Raw genomic sequence first — 16844 nt, forward strand, 5'->3', positions numbered from 1 at the left:
TTTTATAGTCTATTTCTGTGACCATAATGAGGTATCAATTATAAGATTATAGGTTTACAAAAACTTCCATATACCTAAAAATAAAGTAACATGATAAGTATAGGTTAAAGAGATGATACATAAGAAATTATGAAATACAGTCATTGATTTTATAATACTGATTATGTGTTCCTACAAAAGTACTGTGTCAAGGAATTTCTAACAATAAAAGTAACAGAACTCAAGGGTAAAAACTGGTGAAAGGTTACGGTAGGCAGAATTCAAGGCCTGAACTATCTAATCCCTGGTGTCTGTGAATTCGATGATGTATCATTCCCATTTTTCAGTTATGTTACATGCAACAGTTGACCTTTAAAAAAAATGGAGATTATCCAAGTCGGCCTAATTTAATCATATGAGCCCTTTAAAGGAAAGACTGGTGGTATAAAGGGAGGCTATAAGAGGAAGACAGACTGGAAGCATGAGAAGGATTATATAAGCCACTCTGGCTTAAAGATGGAAAGGGTCACATAAGAAGGAATGTGGGTGGTTGGTCCTAGAAGAGAGAAGACATCAGTTGACAGAGAGGAAATGGGGACCTCATTTCTAAACAATAAAGAACCGAATTCTAATAATGACCAGTGACCCTCTGCCCCAGAGGAGAACTGAGTCATGTTGAGTACCTTGATTTTAGCATAGTGAGACCCTAAGAAGAAAATCCAGCACACCATGCTCTACTTCTGACCTAAGAAACTTTTCTACTGTTCTAAGCTACTACATTTATGATGATTTGTTACATAGCAAGAGAAAACTAATACAGAACACTTTCAAAAACACCTAAGAATAAACATAACCAAAGAGGCAAAGGATCTGTACTCAGAAAACTACAGAACACTCATGAAGGAAACTGAGCAGGACACAAAGAAATGGAAAAATGTTCCATGCTCATGAATTGGAAGAACAAATATTGTTAAAATGTCTATGCTACCCAGCGCAATCTACACCTTTAATGCAATCCCTATCAAAATGCCATCAACTGGGCACCTGGGTGGCTCAGTGGGTTAAGCCGCTGCCTTCGGCTCAGGTCATGATCTCAGGGTCCTGGGATTGAGTCCCGCATCGGGTTCTCTGCTCAGCAGGGAGCCTGCTTCCCCCTCTCTCTCTCTCTACCTGCCTCTCCATCTACTTGTGATTTCTATCTGTCAAATAAATAAATAAAACCTTTTAAAAAAATGCCATCAACCTTTTTCAAAGAAATGGAACAAATAATCCTAAAATTTATATGGAACCAATAAAGGCTCCGAATAGCCAGAGGAATGTTGAAAAAGAAAACCAAAGCGCAGCATCACAATTCCAGACTTAAAGCTCTATTACAAAGCTGTAATCATCAAGACAGTATGGTACCGGCACAAAAATAGACCCATAGATCAAAGGAACAGAACAGAGAGCCCAGAAATGGACCCTCAACTCTATGGTCAATTCATCTTCAACAAAGCAGGATAGAATGTCAATGGAAAAAAAGTCTCTTCAACAAATGGTGTTGGGAAAATTGGACAGCCACATGCAGAAGAATGAAACTGGACCATTTCCTTACACCACACACAAAAACAGACTCAAAATAGATGAAAGACCTCAACATGAGACCGGAATCCATCAAAATCCAAGAGGAGAACACAGGCAGCAATCTCTGTTACTTCAGCCAAAGCAACTGCTTGCTAGACATGTCACCAAAGGCAAGGGAAAAAAAGGTGAAAATGAACTACTGGAACTACGTCAAGATAAAAAGTTTTTTGCACAGCAAAGAAAATAGTCAGCAAAAAACAAAAGACAACCAACTGAATTGGAAAAAATATTTGCAAATGTTTTATCATTGGGCCACTACCCAAAATCTATAAACAACTTATCAAACTCAACACCCAAAGAACAAGAAATCCAATCAAGAAAAGGGTAGGAAACACAAACATGCAAATGGTGAACAGACACATGAAAAAATGCTCAACATCACTCAGCATTAGGGAAATACAAATCAAAACCACAATGAGATACCACCTCACACCAGTCAGAATGGCTAAAATTAACAAGTCAGGAAATGAGAGATGTTGGTGAGGATGCAGAGAAAGGGGAACCCTCTTACACTCTTGGTGGGAATGCAAGCTGGTGCAGCCACTCTGGAAAACAGTATGGAAGTTTCTCAAAAAAGTTGAAAATAGAGCTACCCTATGACCTAGCAACTGCACTCCTACAGATTTACCCCAAAGATACAAATGCAGTGATCTGAAGGGGCACCTGCACCCCAATGTTTATAGAAGCAATGTTCACAATAGCCAAACTATGGAAAGAGCCCATATGTCCATCAACAGAGGAATAAATAAAGAGGATGTCGTATGTATATACAATGGAATACCATGCAACCATCAAAAAAGAAATCTTGCCATTTGCAATGACGTGGATGGAACTAGAGGGTATTATGCTAAACAAAATAAATCAATCAGAGAAAGACAATTATCATATGATCTCACTCATACATGGAATTTAAGAAACAAAGTAGGATCATCGGGGAAGGGAGGGAAAAATAAAGTAAGACAAAAATCAGAGAGGGAGACAAGCCCTAAGAGAATCTTAATCATAGTAAACAAACTGAGGAGTGGATGGGGGGATGGGGGAACTGGGTGATGGACATTAAGGGCATGTGACATAATGATCACTGGGTATTATAAAAGACTGATGAATCACTGAACTCTACCTCTAAAACTAATAATACATTATATGTTAATTGAATTTAAATTTTAAAAGAACATATACAGTTTTATGTAAGTAACACAACAAAAAATTTTCAAAAATTGCTACACAGTGTTAAATATCTTAAATACTTAACAAATAAATACTATATTAAATGTAACACATGCTTTCTTTAATTTTTGACTACAGAATGTGATGTATCGTCATTAGATTATACCTATTAGTTTTGTTATTCAAGCCATCTGCAACTTTGCTAATCTTTTTGTCTGTCTGATATATCAATAAACAAAAGAGATGAAATGAAATTCTCCATTATGAAGGGGGATTTATCGATTTATCCCTACAGCATTATCAAGTTTTGCTTTATATATTTTAAGGCTATTTGATTAATTACATACATGTTTTGAATTGTTATATTTTCTTGGTGAATTTTACAGTGACCCTTTCAAACTGCAAGGTCACTTTTTTTGTTTAAAACCTGCTTTTTCTAGGGCACCTGGGTGAGTCAGTGGGTTAAGCCTCTGCCTTCAGCTCGGGTCATGATCTCAGGGTTCTGGGATAGAGCCCCACGTCGGGGGTCTCTGCTCAGCAGGGAGCGTGCTTCCCCCTTTCTCTCTACCTGCCTCTCTGCCTACTTGTGATCTCTCTCTGTCAAATAAATAAATAAAATCTTTAAAAAAAAATAAACCTACTTTTTCTGCTACTGGCATATCAATTTTATTTTGGTTAACATTTACATGATGTATCATTTCTCATATTTTACTTTAATTTTCTATTTCATTATAATTTAGTTTCTTTTTTAAATATTTATTTATTTATTCATTCATTCATTCATTTCACAGACAGAGATCACAAGTAGGCAGAGAGGCAGGCAGAAAGGCCAGGGGTGGGGAGCAGGTTCCCTGCCAGACTCGATCCCAGGACCCTGGGACCATGACCTGAGCCAAAAGCAGAGGCTTTAATGCACTGAGCCACCCAGGCGTCCCATGATTTAGTTTCTTATAAAAAACATAAAACTGATTTTTAAAATCTATTCTGGCAATCTCTTTTAATTTGAGAATCAATTTATATTTATAGCGAGTATTTATATACGAGGATTTGCTAAAATTTAATTTCTATTTTTAATTTATTCAACATTTTCTGTGTTCTTTTAATCTCCTCTCTTGCCTTCCTTTTAAAAATTGATCTATGGCTTCCCCCTAGCAAAACAAAAACTTTGTCTGGCTCTCCTATCCCTTGGTTTTTCTACCTACTCACATACTCTCATGTCAATACTTTGTAGAACTTTAATTATAGGTTATCCAGCATATACTTATATACTTTCTCTTTTTCTTTCTCTTAGCTTTAACTTTAGAGTCCAAAAATACCCAACCTTTGTCAAATACTTAGTTATCTTCATTTTACATATATATACATATATATGTATTATATATAAGCATCTATTATATATACACATATAATATATGTTAGCATATATGTATGTACTGGCATCTATTGGATTTATTTGACTACTTTCTTCAAAATTATCATCAAATATACCATTTGAAAATACATTCTCCCATTCAATAGACTGCCTTTTCATTTTGTTGATAGTTTCATTCACTACACTTTGGTGTAGTCCCAATAGTTTATTTTTGCTTTTGCTCCCCTTGCCCAAGGAGACATATCTAGAAAAATGTTGCTAAGGCCAAGGTCAAAGAACTTACTGCCTATGTTTTCTTTTAGAATTTTTAGGGTTTCAAGTCCCACATTTAGGTATTTCATCCATTTTTTTATTATTTTTTATTGTGTTACCATACAGTACATCATTAGTTTTTGATACAGTGTTCCATGATTCATTGTCTGTGTATAACACCCAGGGCTCCTGAGTTTATTTTTGTATATAGTGTAAGAAAGTGGTCCAATTTTATTATTTCACATGTAGCTGTCCAGTTTTCCCAACACTTATTGAAGAGACTGTCTTTTCTCCATTATATATTCTTTCCTCTTTTATTATAGATCACCAACCTCCCCCCACCCACACACAAATACTCTGATTAAAAATGGGCAGAAGGTTGGGACGCCTGGGTGGCTCAGTTGGTTGGACGACTGCCTTCGGCTCAGGTCATGATCCCGGAGTTCCGGGATCGAGTCCCGCATCAGGCTCCCAGCTCCCTGGGAAGTCTGCTTCACTCTCTGACCTTCTCCTAGCTCATCCTCTCTCTCACTGTTTCTCTCTCAAATAAATAAATAAAATCTTAAAAAAAAAAAAATGGGCAGAAGGAGGCACCTGGGTGGCTCAGTTGGTTAAGCATCTGACTATTGATCTCAGCTTGGGTCTTGATCTCAGGGTGGTAACTTCAAGCCCTGTGTTGGGCTCCATGCTAGGCATGTAAACTACTTTAAAAAATTTTTTAAATTAAAATTAAAATTAAAAATGGGCAGAAGAGGGCACCTGGGTGGCTCAGTTGGTTGAGCAACTGCCTTTGGCTCAGGTCATGATCCTGGAGTCCCGCGATCGAGTCCCATATCAGGCTCCCTGCTCGGCAGGGAGTCTGCTTCTCCTGCTGACCTCTCTACTCTCATGCTCTCTCTCTCAAATAAATAAATAAAATCTTAAAAAAAAAATGGGCAGAAGATTAAAATAGTCATTTTTTCAAAGAAGACAAACAGATTGCCAAGAGACATATGAAAAGATGCTAAACATGAGTAATCACCAGGGAAATGTAAATCAAACCCACAATAAGATAGCACCTGAATACCTGTCAGAGTGGCTAGAATCAAAAAGAAAAGAAATAACAAGTGTTGGTGACGATGCAGAGAAAAAGAAACCCTGGTGCACTGTTGGTGGGGAACTGGTACAACAACTGTGGGAAACAATACAGAGGTTCCTCAAAAAATGAAACCTAGAAATACCATATGACCCAGTAATTCCACTACTGGGCATTTACTCAAAGAAAAATAAAATCAATAACAACAACAATAAAAAAAACCCACATTAACTTGAAAAGATTTAAGTACCCCTATGTTTACTGCAACATTATTTACAATAGCCAAGATATGGAAGAACCTAACTGTCCATCAATAATAGATGAATGGATAAAGATGCAGTAAACACACATACACAGAGAGAGAGGAATATTAGCCAACTGTAAAAAAAAGATCTTGCCATTTGCAACAATATGGATGGACCTAGAGGGTATTATGCTAAGTGAAGTCAGACAGAGAAAGACAAGTACCATATGTTTTCAGTTATATGTGGAATCTAAAAAACAAAACAAAGAAAAAATAGCCTTTTAGATGCAAGGAAAACTGATGATTGCCAGAAGGGAGACTGGTAGGGGGATGGGTAAAATAGATGAAAGAGATTAAGAAGCACAAACTTCCAGTTATAAAATTTAAAAAAAAAATCACAGAGATGAAAAGTGTATCATAGAGAATAGTCAGTAACATTATAATAATATTGTTTAGTGACAGATGGTGACTACTTATGGTAAGCATGGAGTATAGAATTGCTGAATCAATATGCTGTACACCTGAATCTAACATAATATTGTATGTTAATTATATTTCATTAAAAATATTTTAACATGGTTATTTATATTTGAAACCATATGCAACTTTATAGACCTACAAATAAAATTGTTATGTGTTCATATTTGAATGATAATATTGCTGGATATAAAATTTTAGGTTTAAAATACTATGGGCCCTTATAAGAGAAAGGAGAGGAGATTGGACAAATAGAGACACACAGGGAAAGTCTATGTGAAAATGAAGGCAGAGACCGGACACATGCAGCCCCAAACCAAGCAACAGCAAGGATTGTCGACAATCAAAAGCTGAGAAAAAGGCATGGAAAGGATTCTTCCTCTAACCCTCAAGAAGGAAACAATCCTACCTTCACATAGATTTCAGACTTCTGACTTCCAAAACTGTAAGAAATTTCTGTTGTTTTGAGCCTCGCACTTGTGGTAATTTGTTATAGCAATCATAGGGAACGAATACATAGGGGTTAATTGTTTCTTCATGTGAGAACAGATTCCATTTTCCTGGTTTTTAATATGTTGTGTAATTTTGAATTGTATTCTAGACAATGTAAATATTAAGCTGTAAAGCCCCGAATTATGCTACATTTCTTCAAAGACTGTTGACATTTTTGTTTCAGTGAATAATTTTCTTGGTTAGACTCGGACTAAAACTGTCACAAATGAGGTGGGAAACATTCAGACTTCAGTTCAATTCTTGGCTTTAGCTGCATTATGTTTCCAATTAGTTCCAAGCATTCATGATTTAGAGATTAGTCAGGAACTTGGACTGTGTTTAAACACAGAAATTGGAGTTTCTCTTCTCTATCTCTTTCCTTTCAGGATTTCCCACTCATACACTGGCATCCCTGACTGACCTGGGCTCCTTACCCTAGTTCCTCTGTCCAAAAATTCAAAGGGATTTGTATCAAAGTTATAGCTCAGCCACACTGAGCCACAGACTGACCTCATGGGAGTTGCTTACTTCAAGGTTCAATTCACCTTCAAAATCTGCCTACTTTATTTCAGTTTCTAAACCCCTCAAGGAATTGTTTTTGGCGTTTTGTCGAGACTTTATAGCTTTTATTTATGGAATTCCTGGCTTGTTAGATGTCTGCTTCTCCAAGTCAAAGCCTTCAATATCAGTGTGGTAGTGATTCCAATGTACAAGGTAGACAGCCTGTACTGTAAGGTTTAATCTACGGTTGACTTCAGGGGTAGGAGCCAGTAGCCTATGTCAACTAGTCATATAGGCAAGAATTACAAAACAAGCTAGAACATGGGGTCATTTTAACTTGCCTCTGATTCCAGAGCTGAAGCTCTTACAGACTTACAGTTGGTTGAAATCAGAAGTAAGTAAGCACACTCTTGAGTTTTAGGGTGCAGCAGTTGTGTAAATATTGGATCCTTTTTAGAAATTAGGACTCAAGATTCTGTTTTCTTCTCTTTAAAACCAATTTTGTCTTAATACTAATTTCCAAGGTAATATGAATCATACATTTATTCCTTTATCTTCAGAGCTCTATCATAACCCATACATCAAAAAAAGCCAGCTTGTGCCTTTTACAAGCCAATGGTCCTCTCTGAATATCAGAAATCTGTATTTACAACTATGCCATTCAGAGCATTTATGAGCAATATGGTGTGTGCTAGTGTTAAACTAGTTCAGGCTGCATTTATCAATTGGCTGGTAGTAATTAATAGCCTCCATGTGAAATCTCATTTTTTTTAAATAGCAGAAAGAATTTTTCCCAGATCCCCTAGAGGCAACTTCATCAACCATTATTTCCTTTGTCACTTACAAGGGAAAATAGTGAGCCCAGACAAACTCCAATTTGAATCTGTTCATCTCGGCCCCTGCCTTGCATTAGAATTGAAAACGTAATTTCCAACCCTTCTTCACAAATGGAATTGTTGTTATTATTCAGTTTTCCTTATGTGAGAAGCTGTCACCTCTGTCAGCTTCAGCGCATCTCCATTTGTGACTCCAAAACCAGACTCACAGGTCTGAACACACACTGTGCATCTCAAGTGAAAAGGTAATTTCTCTCCTAACACATCAAGAGCCCTACTGATAAAAGCCAAGTCCCTGGTTTGAATATTTGTTCCCATCATCTCCTAATAACATATTAATGCATCTAATGTCCTCCACATATGCCAGACATCTCTACTTCTTGGATAGTTCCTGACAGGGGATCCAGGAACTGTTATTACCTGGTGCCAGAGGATGTTACTTAGGGCAAGATTATAGTGGAAACTGGCCTCTGGATGCTATGGTCTTGCTAAGACACCTGCTTTCTCCCTAACTATGAGTATGACCTAGTCCTTTCCTATAGAGAACAGAGTTCATTACTCTGTAGTTCCTACCTCTCCAGAGACTGACCAGCCAGAATAAATCTGATATTAGAAACAGTCTGAGACACAAGAGGCAACTTCAGAGTGGGCATGAAGTTAGGTATCCCACTCAAAGGACATCAGCTAATGATCATCCTAAGCATAACGGGTCAAAACAAAACAGTATAAGCATTTCCAAATTCCTGGAGTAAAAGAATTTAGCTCAGGAGTGAAGATAATTTTTGAAGGCTTACAGTGGGTTTTCTGCAAAGAAGGGGAGAAACAGAAGCAAAGAAGAACTGAACTGCAAGATAAACTGAACTGAACTGATCTGCATGATAAAGCAGGTCCTTTGAGGGAAGAATCCATTGCACTATAAATTGAGTTGAGGTTTCCTGGAGATTTCAGAAAGAGGGAGTGTCAGAGGGAGGCAGAATTTAAGTAGAGAGAAAAGGAGAGGGAAGATTCTGATCTGAATGAATTAAAGAATGGGCCCTTAATATCATGGAGGGAGGCAGGGCTTAATGACAGGTCCAGGAGGGGCTTCTAGTGATGGCACATGACTAGTGATGGGTTTAGGAGCAAGAATAATGGGATGTCTTCTGTTCTTATTCCCCTAGCTAGCCCTGTCCTCAGTCAAATATGTGAAACACAAGTATTGAGACATAGTGGGAAAGTTGGTATCCGTACTTGAGGCACTGAGGGGTGGGGAAGGCAGCCTTGCTTTTTCTCTCCATCTCCTGTGGCTAGCATGAAGTGGTAGCAAAGTAACCAGAGAGAATGGGTGTCTCTGGTAGATTAGTGAGTGCTGGGAGTTGTAAAATGATGAGGAGAAAACAAACCACCCTTTCTCTAATACTCCCAAAAGTCAAGGCTTGATCCTACTAAAATATGTCTGAGACACAGACAGGTAATGATAACTAGTTATACAGAATCCAGTTTGTAAGCAAGAATGTGTCATGGGAAGGGGAACATGGCACACAAAAAGTCCAAGATCAAGCACAATCTCACATGTATGTCATCTAATTAATCTCCTGGGCTGCAGTATTTTTATGGGTTCAGCTATTGGTAAATTTGATCTTGCCCTGGGATCCTATTAAAGGTGCTTCTCTCATAATAGACAGTGTTCTTCTTGATTTGTGTATGGAGTACCTTCTTACCCAGAAAAGATCTAGCTAAGGCCAGAAATTTCATCCTTCTACATTGCAAGGTCCCTAGCCATCAAATTCATTGAATGAAATACTGAAGCACCCATAGCAACCCTGAGATTATTGAATCAATTCCAAAAAAGCCCCTCCAAGCAATCAGTGTAGAAAAGCAACCTTTTGTTTCTCATCAAAGACTATCTGAACCTAACAGACAGACACAGTAAAGCCAGATGTTCTAAGAAATTACAAGTATCATCAGATAATAAAGATCTTAATTGGGTTAAAAATTAGAAGAGAATTTGATTTTAGCCATTCTGACAGGTGTAAGGTGATATCTCACTGTGGTTTTGATTTGCATTTCCCTGGTGACTAGTGATGAGCATCTTTACACATGTCTGTTAGGCATCTGTATGTTTTCTTTGAGAAAATGTCTATCCAGGTTCTCTTGTTTATTTTTTAATTGAATTTTTGGGGTTTTTTTTTTTGGTTGTATAACTTCTATATCTATTTTGGATATTAACCTCCTATGAGATAAATCATGTGCAAATATCTTCTCGCAACGGCTGAAGTAAAAAAAAAAAAAAAAAAGAAAAAGAAATAACAAGTATGGGTGAAGATGTAGGAAAAAAAGAATCCTTGTACATTGTTGGTGGGAATGCAAATTGGTACAGTTACTGTGGAAAAGAGTATGGAGGTTCCTCAAAAAATTAAAAATAAGGGGGTGTCTTGGTAGCTCAGTGGGTTAAAGCCTCTGCCTTCAGCTCAGGTCATGATCCCATGGTCCTAAGATCAAGCCCTGCATCAGGCTCTCTGCTCTGCTCAGTGGGGAGCCTGCTTCCTCCTCTTTCTCTGTCTGCTTCTCTGCTTACTTGTGATCTCTGTCTGTCAAATAAATAAATAAATAAATCTTAGAAAAATTAAAAATAGGAATACCATATGATCCAAATACTACCAGGTATTTACCCAAAGAAAATGAAAACACCAATTTGAAAGGATATAAAAACCTCTATATTTATTGCAGAATTATTTGCAATAGTCAAAATACAGAAGAAACCTAAGAGTCCACTGATGAAGAGATGGAAAGATGTGGTGTGTGTGTGTGTGTGTGTGTGTGTGTGTAAATGTATATATAATGGAATATTACACTGCTATAAAAATGAGAGGTAATGCCATTTGTGAAAACATGGATGGAAGTAGAGGGCATTATGCTAAGTAAAAGAAGTCAGACTGAGAAAGATAAATACTGTATGATTTCACTCATATGTGGAATCTAAAAATAAATGAATAAACAAGAATCAAAATCAGACTTGTAAACACATAGAACAAACTGGTATTTGCCAGAGGGGAGTGGAGTGAGGAATAGGCAAATGGGTGAAGGGGACTAGGAGGTACAGGCTTCCAATGATGGAATGAATAAGTCACAGGAATAAAAGGCACAACATTAAGAATATAGTCAATGACACTGTAATAGCATGGTAATAGTATGGTAACAGATAATAGCTACACTTGTGGAGAGCATAGCATAATGTTTAAACTTGTTGAATCACTATGTTGTACACCTGATCCTAATGTAGCATTGTGTGTCAAATACCCTCAGGTAAATTTTTTTTTATTAGAAGAGAGTTAATGTTTGTTGAAGTCCTACTTTGGGCCAACCTAAGTTAGATATTTTCACATACATGTGATTACCCAATCCTATAATTCCTCTGGAAAGTAGGCATTATGAAGAAACAGGAGCTTAAACTTGATTGGGATCATTTTGGCTTCTGATCTAACCTAAAGCCCATGACCTTTCTACACTCACATCCTGCTTCAGATATGTCACAAAGGAACAGCTCACTGACTGACTTTTCACAGGATATCCTGATGTCTCTCCATCGCACGGAATATTCCAGTGGTTCCAAGCTGAGGGTTACAACCCATTTGTGCATCATGAGCTCAATTTAGTGGGTCTTAGCCAATATTTAAAGAGTAAAATAGAATGGAATAGAATAGGATAGAAAAGAAAATGGCACAATACATTGCACAAAGTACAGTAAGTACTAATTTGTGAAAAAAAGTAAATATATACCTCACATATATATGCATGAATTGCATCATTATGTAAAATATGCTTTTTAATGTGAGTTTTGTTTTAAAACATTTGAAAAATAGTAATATAAATTAAGATAGGAACTACCAAATAAAAGCATCATAGGAAATCTCATTGACTTGATGGTGTTCCTTATGCAGTGGGAATTAGGAAATAACCTTAAACCAATATGATTCATAGAGAGAAGCTTCAAAAAGAATGTCTCTGGCCAAAATTCCCACAACATCCTACTCTTCACATTACTGGTTCTAACCTGCGAACCCCTCATCATCACCCCTGCTTCCATGAGGGATAAGGAAGAGTGAGTAGGTGGATCTCATGAATAGAGAGGCCAGTGCTGGACCTAGGAGGCTCTGACTTCACCTTCTCCCTTGGCCATAGGTGTCCTCACAGACCTGTGCCTATGATGTACCTGGTCTTCTGCTATTCCTCATAGGTCACAACCAGGGACCACAAGCCTAACCCCCAAATTCCTTAAAGTCTAGCACCTCTATGTACAGCACAGAAAGAAAGCAGATATCCCTCCCCTTTCCCCTTTCTCACCAATAACCTCATTGGCAACCACTGGGAGATATTCAGCAGAGGTATTCCAGCTCTGTCCGGACTAGCTAGAAGTATTTCACAGAGTTTGTCCTGTCAATGCCTTCCTGCTTTGAGACAATCTTTAGCAATGACTGGGGAGGGGAACAGCTTTGGGACATGTTCCACCTCCCTCGAAATGTGTCATTAATTCTGCTTTAATATGACATATCTATATGTCATTATAACTACAGGGAAAATCTGCCTTCCATCCCTTCTACTCTCCCCACTCTTGCAGCATCTCTGAGCAAGCTTCTTGGCAGTATTTGGTATGGATAGAAAACAGAGGAAATGATCCTTGCTCAGAGCAGTAATTCCTCACCATTATACACAGCTTTATAATTAACAAAACACATTCAATGCCCTATCTCAATTAATCATCTGTACAGTAGGCATTACCCTAACTCTCAGAATTGTCGGCACCTCAGAGATCATAGAGGCTAAGTGCCTTGCCCATGCTCACAGAGCCTGTGTGTGCCAAAGTCAGAACCGAAGCCTGACACCAATAATTCTAAAAGCCGTGCTCTAACAAGAGCCAGCAGGGTTCATGGAAGACAAACCCACCATTCTGGGACCTTAGTAATGACAGTAACAATCCCCAATCTGATACAGAGTGTATACTTGGTTCTGCTCTGTACTGAGCATGTTTCCAGGAGCACTTTGTTTTCTACAGCAACCATTTAAGTTAGGGAGTCAGGTTTGTTTGTTTGTTTGTTTGTTTGAGTTAGGAAGTCTTGTTTTGCCCATTTTGTAGATGAATTCATGGAAGCTTAGAAACAGTAAGTGCACTTATCTGAGACCCCTCAGCTAGGAAGGAGCCAGCTACATCATCTCACACCCAGTAAAAACGGTCTCCAGAATCTCAGAATGGAATAAATAGCCATCATTTCTGGGCTATGTTTTAAATTTCCCTGAGCCTCACTGTATTCGTTTGGCAAGGGCTGCCATAACAAAAGACCTCAGACTGGGCTTAAACACCAGAATTTTATTTTCTTAACAGTTTTGGAGGCTAGAAATCTGAGATCAAAATGTCAGCAAATTTGGTTTCTCCTGAGGCCAGCCTCTCTGGCTTGCTGCTGGCTATCTTCTCCCTGTGTCTTCACATGACCTTTGCTCCATGCATATGTATCCCTGGGGTCTCTCCCTCTTCTGGTAAGGACACCAGTCCTCTTGGGTTAACGAACCCCTGATGACTTCATTTATCCTTAATTACTTCCTGAAAGTCTCTGTCTCCAAATATATTCACATTGAAGGTTAGGAATTAAACATACAAATCCTGGTCCATAACACTCAGTTTCCAGAGGCCTACAATGGGGACACTACTGTACCCTTCATCCACACTCTCCTAACTATCGTGAGGAACAAGTAAGAGAGTGATCGGAAATCATCTGGCACAGTACCCAGCTTGGGGCAAATGTCTAAACAATGATTGTTTGCTCCCACCCTGCCCTCCAAGTAAGGTAGTCAGTAGAGGACACAGGACTTGAAAAACGTGCTAATGCATCTTCGCTCAGAAGCCAGAGTCTTGCTGGTGTCAGGGGAATAACAAGTTCTTGAGAGTAAGAAAGCAACTTACTGTTCATTATGCTTCCAATTGCCACAGTTGGCATATTATATTAAAGACACTTAGAGTCGGAGAGAAGAAAGCTGCTTTGCAGGCATAAAGAACTTTATGGAAGTGGAGATTTTAGCATGCTTCATGTTGATTGACAGGATGTCTTCTCTTTAAGTGAGAGCCTGTCAGGCACCATATTGTTAAGAGCTTATCAAATTTGTACACAGGATATTCTTTATTGCATCATTCCATTACAGCCTTGCAATATTCGTGTAAAATCAAATAAAGAGTCATGCAAAATGCTGGACACTATGTGACAAGCTCTCCGTCGTCAGATGGGGATAAGTCTCATCTTTTTAGAGATCAATGACCAAATGACCTGCACTATGAAAATGTCACAAAGCAAATAAAACAGGACCTTTTCTTGGGTTCTAATGCTTGTCTAGTCGCCCTTCATCTCCATTTTAAAAACAGAAGTACAAAGCAAAGACGGACGCCAGTGACAGTGGACACATATTTAATGTGTCCACAAGTATATTTAATGTGATCACAAGCAACTCATGGGGAGGAGAGGTGCAGGAAGAACATGAGCCAGGGATCTAGCATTAGTTCAGCCATGGACCGTATGCACCCTTGAACTCTCCATTCTCAGTTTCTCACTACAAAATGAGGTGGTGCACTGAATGATCTCCAAGGTCCACCCAACCTGGACCATTCAAACACTGCTAAGAAGGTCACTCTCCTCACATGCAGGCCTCTCCCATTCCTGCTTCTCTGTCTATATCCATCTTATCTCCACTGCCCCCTCCCCATGGTTCTCGAGTCTGCCCCTTCAACCCTGACCTCACTTTTCAGCATCAGTCCCATGTCTTCCACGAAGCTTTGGTAATTCCCATTGCCACTGAAACCCAAGATGTTTAAAAATGGACATGGGTCTGTTTCTGAAATTTGTTTACTCATTCTGACTTCCCCAATTCTGTCACGAAATCAAGAGAATTCCATAGGCTCTGGAATCAGATCCAAGTATCAAACCTGTGTCCAGTACTTTTGGTTTCTTCTTTCATTCCCAAGGATTGATTCCTCTGTGTCAGGATTTTGAAGATACACAGATGAATAAGATACGCCCAACCTTTATGTGGAAAACCCAAAAGACTCTGCTCCAAAACTGCTAGTACTCATATAAGAATTCAGTAAAGTGTCAGGATATAAAATCAATGCACAGAAATCAGTGCATTTTTACACACCAACAGCAAGACAGAAGAAAGAGAGATTAAGGAGTCAATCCCATTTACAATTGCATCCAAAACCATAAGAAAGCTAGGAATAAATTTAACCAAAGAAGCAAAGAATCTGTGTTCAGAAAACTATAGAATACTCAAGAAAGAAATTGAGGAAGACCGAAAGAAATGGAAAAACATTCCATAATCATGGATTGCAAGAACAAATATTGTGAAAATGTCTATGCTATCCAGCACAATCTAATTTATCTAAATCTAACATTTAATGCAATCCGTATCAAAATACCATCAACCTTTTTCAAAGAAATGGAACAAATAATCCTAAAATTTATATGGAACCAATAAAGGCTCCGAATAGCCAGAGGAATGTTGAAAAAGAAAACCAAAGCGGCAGCATCACAATTCCAGACTTAAAGCTCTATTACAAAGCTGTAATCATCAAGACAGTATGATACCGGCACAAAAACAGACCCATAGATCAAAAGAACAGAACAGAGAGCCCAGAAATGGACCGTCAACTCTATGGTCAATTCATCTTCAACAAAACAGGATAAAATGTCAATGGAAAAAAAGAGTTTCTTCAACAAATGGTGTTGGGAAAATTGGACAGCCACATGCAGAAGAATGAAACTGGACCATTTCCTTATACCACACACAAAAAACAGCTCAAAATGGATGAAAGACCTTAATGTGAGACAGGAATCCATCAAAATCCTAGAGAAGAACACAGGAAGCAACCTCTTCGACCTCAGCCACAGCAACTTCTTCCCAGAAACATCCCCAAAAGCAAGAGAAGCAAGGGCAAAAATGAACATTGGAACTTCATCAAAATCAAAAGCTCTGGCACAGCAAAGGAAACATTCAACAAAAACAAAAGACAACCAATTGAATGGGAGAAGATATTTGCAAATAACATATCAGATAAAGAGCTAGTATCTATAAAGAACTGATCAAACTCAACACCAAAAGAACAAACAATCGAATCAAGAAATGGGCAGAAAACATGAACAGACATTTCAGCAAAGAAGACACCCAAATGGCCAACAGACACATGAAAAAGCGCTCAACATCACTCAGAATCAGGGAAATACAAATCAAAACCACAGTGAGATACCACCTCACACCAGTCAGAATGGCTAAAATTAACCAGTAAGGAAAGAACAGGTGTTAGCAAGGATGTGAAGAAAGGGGAACCTTCCTACATTGTTGGCGGGAATGCAAGCAGGTGCAGCCATTCTGGAAAACAGTATGGAGGGTCCTCAAAAAAGTTGAAAACAGAGCTACCCTATGACCAAACAAATGCACTACTGGGTATTTACCCTAAAGATAAATGTAGTGATCCAAAGGGACACATGCACCCCAAAGTTTATAACAGCAATGTCCACAATAGCCAAACTATGAAAAGAGCCTAGATGTCCATCAACAGATAATTGGATAAAGAAGATGTGGTATGTATGTAAGTACACGCACGCGCGTGCGCACACATACACACACACACACACACACACACACACAATGGAATATTACGCAGCCATCAAAAACCCCCCAAATCTGGCCATTTGCAATGACGTGGATGGAACTAGAGGGCATTATGTGAAGTGAAGTCAATCAGAGAAAGACAATTATCATATGATCTCACTGATGGGAGGAATTTGAGAAACAAGACAGAGGATC

Source organism: Mustela putorius, unplaced genomic scaffold, assembly GCF_011764305.1.
Source record: "Mustela putorius furo isolate JIRA1106 unplaced genomic scaffold, ASM1176430v1.1 tig00003896_pilon_pilon_pilon, whole genome shotgun sequence".
NCBI lineage: Eukaryota > Metazoa > Chordata > Mammalia > Carnivora > Mustelidae > Mustela > Mustela putorius.